Raw genomic sequence first — 8,882 nt, 5'->3', positions numbered from 1 at the left:
AGTATTATAAATAGTCATTGTAACTCACAATTGTAAGAGAGGATTTACAGACAAAATACAGAGGAAAATACAGAAAATACAAAGGCAAAGCTATTGTAAATGATTCGAAAAGGAAATAAAAGGTAACATTTTTTTTGATTCGTTCATTTCTCGCATGTGCACGTTATTTTTTTGAGATTTGGTTCGAATAACCCAAAACGTGGGTTATGTCGATGACCAAAAATGGGTGGGGTTTTGAAGCTTCGAACCTATATCTACCCCGAGACGTGTTCATTTTTATCCCCCTAATGCGTAATATCAACGTTAATTGTCTTTCAAATTTGACCGCAATCTTTATTTTTCTTTTTATTAGTCCTTTTATTTATTGTATAGATATTTTTATTTATTTATTATTTACATTATTGTCATTATATAAATATATATATGTATGTTCTTTTAAATGATTTTCAATTGATTTTTTTACACTATATATTATTATTATCTATACATATATTTTTTATTTATTTATATTCATTTGGTTATTTTTTAATATTATATTTATTATTTATATATATATATACTTTTTTTAAAAAATATTTTACTTATAAGCGTATTATTACTATATATATGTATATATATTGTAATTATTTTTATTTAATTTTTTTTAACTTTATCATTATACATATATATATATGTATGTTTTAAATAGTTTATTTATAAGCCAATTATCATTATATGTATACTTTTATATTTGGTTTATATATTTATTTATTTTTGGTTTTGATTTTTTTTATATTATATTATATTTTCATATTATTATTATTGTTATGATTATTATTTTTCTATTTTACTCATTTATATATATATATATATATTAATATTTCATTTATTTATTTAATTATTTTTCCTTTATTTTTTTTTATTTTTATTCTTCATTTTTTCATTTATTCATTTTTTTCCTCTGACACATGTTATGATTTTTTAAGGTATTTTCCTCAATTAATCAGAGGTAAGTAATTCATTATCAAATTTTACCTTTTAATTTAAAATTAAATTTTCTTAATTAAGACAACGGGAAATTACGTAGTACCGAAAGGGCGGTTCAAGGGTGTTAATCCTTCCTTGACCGTAATCGACTCCCGAGCCCGACATATTTCTGGTAAGACGCATATCAGGTAAGAAATAGGGTATCCGATCAACCCATTTATTTTTAAATAAATGATCGATGGCGACTCACAATCTATATTTTTCAAGTCGAAGCCAATCAAGACCCAACCGAAATACGGTTACGACATTAACAAAGTTGTTATAAGCATTTTGTTTCTATTTTTTTAATCCATGGAAAGCACGTGCGTAAAATATTTCAACAAGGACCCTCCTGAGAAATAATTGAACATCATGATTTGTCATCATAAAAAGTAAAAAAGTTAAAAATAATTGAAAACACACCTCCCAATACGACATTCATAGGGGGAGATGGATCGATTACGTTATTCTTTTACAATTTTGACCCTAAACTGAATGTGGGTAAAAACGTCAACCGTTGGATCCTAAATTTCATCATCAATATATAAAAATCAGACGGTAGAGATGCCGTCTGAAACAAACAAATGTCCTTTAACTGACACAATAAACCATTGAGGGGATGGGTAAATTTTCAATTTTCTTATTATTTATATATTTTAAAAACTACTTCAAAAAAAATTTCTTAAATTTCTGATTAAATTTAATTATAAATATTTATAACATTATATATTATTTAATTTAAATTTAAATAGATTTTATAATCATATATAATACATGTATATTTCTTCATTTTTTTCATATGTGATATACATTTATGATACAAAGTCCACTAATTGCTAAAAATTTTAAGTTATTCGAATTGTATTTTACTATTAGGTTTGAACTTAAAAAAATTCGAGTCAGTTTATGAAATTACAGCTAGAAGTTAATTCGAGTCAAAAAATAAGTTTTTCAAATTGAATCGAATTTTGCTCACCTCTAAATCTAGCTCTCTTTACTCACTTAATCAATTCCATTAAAAAAAAAGTTATACTTTTCGATGAAATGTATAACATAATGCATGAATTGTGTTATTTTGATATTTTTATATATGTAAATTTAATTTGAATTAATTTTCATAAATTACTAATATTGCCATTTAATGTTTATATAATACATTTTGATATTAAATTGTAAAAAACACAAAAAGAGTTTTTGATAAATGAACCCTAAATAAGTTTTGAGAGATTTCTTTAAATTTAACATTTCATTTTATAAAAAAAATATTTTGGTTTTTATATATTAATTTTCTTTAACTTCGATTTTTAAAAAAATAAAAAGTATAGTCTACGATTAATAATTTTGTCAAATTTAATTTTAAATTTTGATGACTTAATCAATAATATAAAACATTTATATTATTCTAGTTAATTTGATATTACTTTTAAATTTCTCTTTTTTCAAAATTCAATTTCCACAATTGATGGTATTCAGGAGGGAAAATTATAAGAATGAAAAGGAAGACGTTTTTACCCACAAAAAATCACCCAAACAATCAAAAATTACATGTCCCGTACTCTTTCTCCAAATATTATTGATCAAGTATACATTTTGATAGAATGATAATAAAACGTGTTTCAGGATACACTTCTTGTAGACGTGGACGGAAGGTGCGGATCATAAAGTGTCTTCTTGGGGTCTGAGTTGGCGCCACAATGGAAAAGCGTGGATTGTAATCTACGCCTTCGCGGGATTTTCTAACATGTCAGGGAGGCGCGAATCATGAAGTGCGCCTTCGATTATTCCCCCTCAATTATTGTTCATTCTATTATTATCGCAGCTACCTTAAATCCTGGACGACCCCTCCCCATTCATCTATAAATACCCCAAAATTCAAATATCAAACCACACCAAAATTACATTTCACATTATTCCTTCTATAAATTCCTTCTATCAAATAGATTTTGTTACAGTTTTTAGAAGGTAAATTATTTTTTATTATATTATATTTATTTCATATTTATTTTATTTGACCAAATTTTATTGTATATATTATTTTTATTATTTTTTGCGATTGTAAAATGGAAGGTGAGATCATATCTCGAGACATTTTGTCGATACAGTAACAATATTAAATTGGGTTATTTAAATTATTGTGAATATATTTTTTTAATTTTTAAGTATTAGTTTATATTTTAATTTGTATATTATTTATTTAATTAGGAAAATGATCGTATATTAGAAACAATTATTCGTTTCTGCATATATAAGATTTCCAATCTTTCAAACTCTCAAACTTTGTAAATGAGGCGTATTAAGCTATTATTTACTATGTTGGAAACATTAGAAGATTATCCTCACTTCAGTATAGATTTCCAACTGCCCTATTTTCGTTAACTTATACAACTTTCAAACTCTCTAACGATGACGATGTTGCTATGATGGTTGATGCTCAGAATCAAAATTCATACGTTGTTACACAAATGTATGCCATATTTGTTAAAGTGTATGTGATTTGTGGTATGTCATTATGCTCACACTATGGGTTGGCATAACAAGCTGATCAAGTTGACTGTCTAACTCAAGTAATATGTAATGAATTTAACTTATTAATGGGGAATCCACATCTTGGTACCATCTCATCAAGTTCAATGTTGAGACATTCATCATCAACTTGTTACAGTCTCTACCGAGGAGGCTCCACTAACAATCCGTATAACAACATCGCTTCCAGTTCAAGGGGAAGACATTCATCTGCCAATTTTTTGACCTTAATATGGAGATGCCCTCGATAAAGCAATCTGTTCAGTACTCATTTGACACGATGCCTTCAAGTTCCAGGAGGAGGCATTCAACTGCGAGCTGCTTTGACCTCAATATGGAGATGCCTGCGACACAACACTCAATTCAAAACTCATATGACACGATGCCTTCAGGTTCAAGGGGAAGACATTCAACTACCAGCTTATTCAACCTAAATATTGGCATCACAGAGGAACCCTCATCTCCACTAGAAAAACCTTTTCGTGAGCCAGGTACATATAATACAGAGACTAAATTATTTGTTGAGTCAGAATCATCGTAGTTTAACATGGACTCCAATGATGATGACGTAGATGAAGTTCCTACGAATACTGTACACACTGAACCTCAAACACACATGTATGAAGCTGGCTATGATACAATGACGTGCTAAAATTTGTGAATATACCTAATATTGGTGACTACAGTTTTAACTCACCAGTCAATGATGGCGAGTTATATATCGGAATAGAGTTTTCATCTAAAGAAAAAATGATGATTGCAATTAAGAATTACAATATTCGTACTTCTATTCACTCAAAATTCGACCGATCCATCACCCAAAAGTATGTTTTCCACTATATCGAACGTGATAATGGATGTAACTGGATGGTTCATGTATTGAAGAGGAAGAGGAAAAACAACATAAGGGTACTAACAATATAAAATGATCCTCATACTTGTTGTACTATAGGGATCAACTAGGACCATCCCAACTTAGACTCTGACATTATCTGTCAAATCATCATGTCCATGGTCAAAGCAAGCTCCCATATAGCTATTGCGGTGCTGATTTCAACTATACTGTTTCAATATGGGTACACCATCACTAACAGAAAAGCATGAAAGCCAAAGTAGAATACCATTAAAAAAACTTTAAGGCAGTGAGATTCATTTTGCAATGAACTACCTAGTTGGTTTAAGGTAGTGCGCAGACTGAATCTTAGGAAAAGTCAACTTTGAAACTTGTCATGCATACCACAATGATCGAGTGCTTCGCGATCGATGCCAATTCTATCAGTTTTTTTAACTTACCCACGGTATATTAATGATGTGAAATACTACAAGCCCATGGTATAAATTGAGGGGCTTTCTTGTATGGAAAATACAAGCAAGTTTTACTAGTGGCAGTTATCCAAGATGGTAATCGTAATATTCTTCAGTTGTTTTTGCCCTTGTTAAAGACGAGATACACATTCTTAGGTTTTTTTCCTTAGAAATTTACGCTTACATGATGTCACAAGAGATAAAATCTACATCATTTCAAACCGCGGAGTTGGGATCAAAGTAGCAATGGACTCTTTGGGTCCAATATGGCAATCGCCCTATGTCCAACATCGATATTGTATCCAACATATTACTACGAACTATCATGGAAAATTTAAGAAGAATGGTGAACGTCAATTACTTGTGCGCATTAGTATGTCACAATACCTAATTTCATTTCTCAATCATTTTCATTTTTTATGGGAACTTAATAGTAAGTACTATATTTGACGTGTAGGATATTACCTCAAACGTTTGAGCTCGTGCTTTAAGATTTACAAGGAAAAAACGAGCAATGATACAATTACATCAACTTTATCAATAAAGAAATACGGACAAATGCATATGATAGTGCATATCGATATGGACATATGACAACCAACTTGGATGAGGCTACCAATTCGACCTTAAAGGGGTGCACAATTTACCAGTAACAACTTTGGTTAAAATGACACATTTTCATTTGGGGCGCTTTTTGCCAAGCTCAGGGGGACAAACTCAAACTTGGATGAAAAATGACCATGTTTATCACCCAAGATTAATTGCAGATCTACAAAAAATGATTGATGCATCAAATGGAATGTCTGTAACAAGCTTCTCTTGAACCCATGAATTATTTCATGTCACAGAAATGAAACAACATCTTCAAGGGATTGGATTTAACTCGTTCAGAGTTAATCTACAAGGCAGATGATGTGATTGTGTCTGAAGTATCCATGCTCCCATGTCATAGCAACTTGCTCTTATACCCGTCAAGACTATAACCATTTTGTGGATCCCGTATACCGACTTACAACTGTATTTAAGGTATATGAATTTAAGTTCCCCTGATAGGTAGTGAGAAAGACCCAGATGAAATTCAGAATTGGCTTCCGATTATACTAGATCATTCCTTATTGAGGGAGGCGGTTCGTCCAAAACCCACTCGAATTCATTATGATATGGATATTCGAGAGACATCTAAATAAAACAAATGATGTGAGAATTGTAGAAACCTAGGCCACAATAGGAAAAAATGTCAATCTCTTTTAGCATCACGTAATCGTTGAGCATCACAATGTAATATTAGTTTCTGAAATCTCAGTTTGTGTTATTTCATTTTCGTTTACTTTCAATTAATGTCATTTGAGTATCAACAAGTAATGGGTTACTCAAGTGAAAATTAAATAAAAATGTTACAAACTAAATAGTAAAAATAATTAAAACAATTAAATACAAACATTATAATTCAAAGAATTAAATAATATCAACATTAAGAAACAAAATAAATAAGAAGCCCATAATTCAATACATTTGATGATAATCAAATAAAATTAGATAAAAACATTACGAACTAAACAAGTCTATCGATGTATGTGTCTTGAATGTGTTACACATGGTGGTGTTGTCTATTTCGATGAGGGTTTCTTTATAACTTGCTCTTCCTCCTTACTCTCATCATTATCGGCAGTAGTAATAGCAACTACATTTTTTTGATGAGGGAAGAATAACAATCTAGCACCTTCATATAATAAGGACCATGGAGTTGTATGACTAACCATCCTACCACTCATAAAAAACTGTGAAAACTACGAAACGTCGACATCGATGACTGCAATCTATACTAAGTCAGAGATATTTGTATATGCGATGAATCACTACCATCTGAATAAGTAGTATATGAAGCCCACAATGGATCTATAAGTATGCTAGTATAATATCCGCCAGGAGATGTCATAAAACCCTGCGTTGTGGTATTTAAACCGATTACAGTGGCATCTGAAATGGTTGTAGTGTCATTTGAAATGACTACAGTGCCATCTAAAATAGCTGCAGTGCCATCAGAACTGGCGGTGTACCCATATATAGTACTGGGCTGAGAATATAAATCGGTGTAGATGGTGGCTGTTGTGATGGTTTCGGTGCTGTAGTTGAGGACGATCCGGAAGCGCCTGCTCTCCATCCACGAGTCGGGGGATGATGATGCTATAACGGTAGACGTTTTTCTCGATGTCAATGAATGCTCCTGTCTAGAGCTTTATCGGAAAGTAAGAATGACTTTCCGTTCGTGTTGAACCACTTATAATAGTCATCCGTAACCGAATAATGATTCATATAAATAGGCTCCCTATGGTGAATACGTTCACGTCGATCCTTCCAGGTCATTATCCACTTGCTATGATTCAACATCCATTTGACATCTTTTGTGCCCCGTCTATCAATGTTATGCATATTGTTGAGATTCTTAGGTGCTTCAGGAATGTGTTATGAAACTAAATTAACTGAGCACACGATCAATAAGATGCCACTCGACAATAACATAACATATCAGAGGACCACCGCCATCCATACATCTAATGAGCCACTCAAGTGATGTGAGATGCAAAGCCTCATTTCTTGAGTAGAATAAGGAGCTCATTCAAACTAAAACAAATGTATATAATTCTTATCAAAATAATATTCTAACTATATAACGATAATTAAAAGTAAATAATAAAATTTAAATACATACATCTGTACCAACCTTTTGATCAATGATTAGCCGAATTTCTTCCAATTCATTTGGTATATCACGGTGATTTTTCCTGGTACATGATCACCTATTCAATGTAAAAAATAATTACATTATATACCTAAAAATTATTTATATACGAACTCAGTATTTAAATTACCTCAATAATAACGGGAAAACTAATGGATTATTCATTATCGGACATAAAAAGGGCATTCGATACCACACCCATGATTGGAGAAGAATGAGACATCTGCAGATAGCATTCTTCCGATAATCAGTTATCTGACATATTTCTCTATATATAGATGGCAAAACTGCATAGCCCTAACTGAGTCCACCGACAACGTGAAAATCTTCGAGGTGACGCAACTACATACAATGAACTTGGTTACGAGATTTATCGGGCATCAAGATCCCTCATATAAGTTGTAATATACAAGCACAAGCAAATATTTTAGCTTGTTCCTCGGAACAGTCTTCACTTAAATGTTGAAAATTTGTAGCCAACTATGATAACGATATTCGACCATCGTTGAAATTAGGATGGATACCTCTAAGATACTCCTCGTACAAGGAATGTCAATTACCATCTGCCACACCTGAAATAACAACTCCATCTATCGGATACTCAAATGTATGGAAACATTTTTCAACGTAATAGTGCACTCTCCACACAAAAGATGAATGTGTGTCTTTGGTCTCTACCTCTTAATCAATGCAGAAATAAGGTTGGATTCAAGGTTACAGTGGCCTTCATATTTCACTATGTAACCGAATTCAGTCTCAGCTATATACGGTCAGACATAACTCGATACTCTAACTTAGCGTTACGAATAAACGGATCTAATATAAGGTCATTCCCCTAATTAAATAAATAATAAACAAATTAAAAGATAAACTAATACTGAAAATAAAATATTTACAGTAATTAAAATAACACAATTTAAAATTATTATCGTATTGACAAAATGACTCGATGTTTTATTCCTATCTAAACGCAACAACACCTTCCATTTTATAACTTCAAAATGTAATAAGAAAATTAGTAAATTAAATAATAATTAAATAGTAAACTATTAAATTATTATAATACAATAAAAAATTTATAGCTTCTAAAATGATAGCAAAACTTACTTAAAGCTTGCTACAAGAATTGATAAGGAAGAGAATGAATTTTTTTGTGTGATTGAAGTTTTTATGGGAGGGTATTTATAGGAGGGAGATGGACGAGAACAGGCGATTGGGCGGTATTTAAGGGGTTGGTGGTAATTTAATGGAAGACTCGGATCATTCTGCCACGTGTTAAATTCCTCAATAAGGCGCCCTTCATGATCCA

This window comes from Hibiscus syriacus, unplaced genomic scaffold (assembly GCF_006381635.1).
Source record: "Hibiscus syriacus cultivar Baekdansim isolate YM2019G1 unplaced genomic scaffold, ASM638163v2 tig00111708_pilon, whole genome shotgun sequence".
Classification (NCBI taxonomy): Eukaryota; Viridiplantae; Streptophyta; class Magnoliopsida; order Malvales; family Malvaceae; genus Hibiscus; species Hibiscus syriacus.
The sequence above is the reverse complement of the archived record's forward strand: the minus strand, read 5'-3'. Positions refer to the sequence as shown.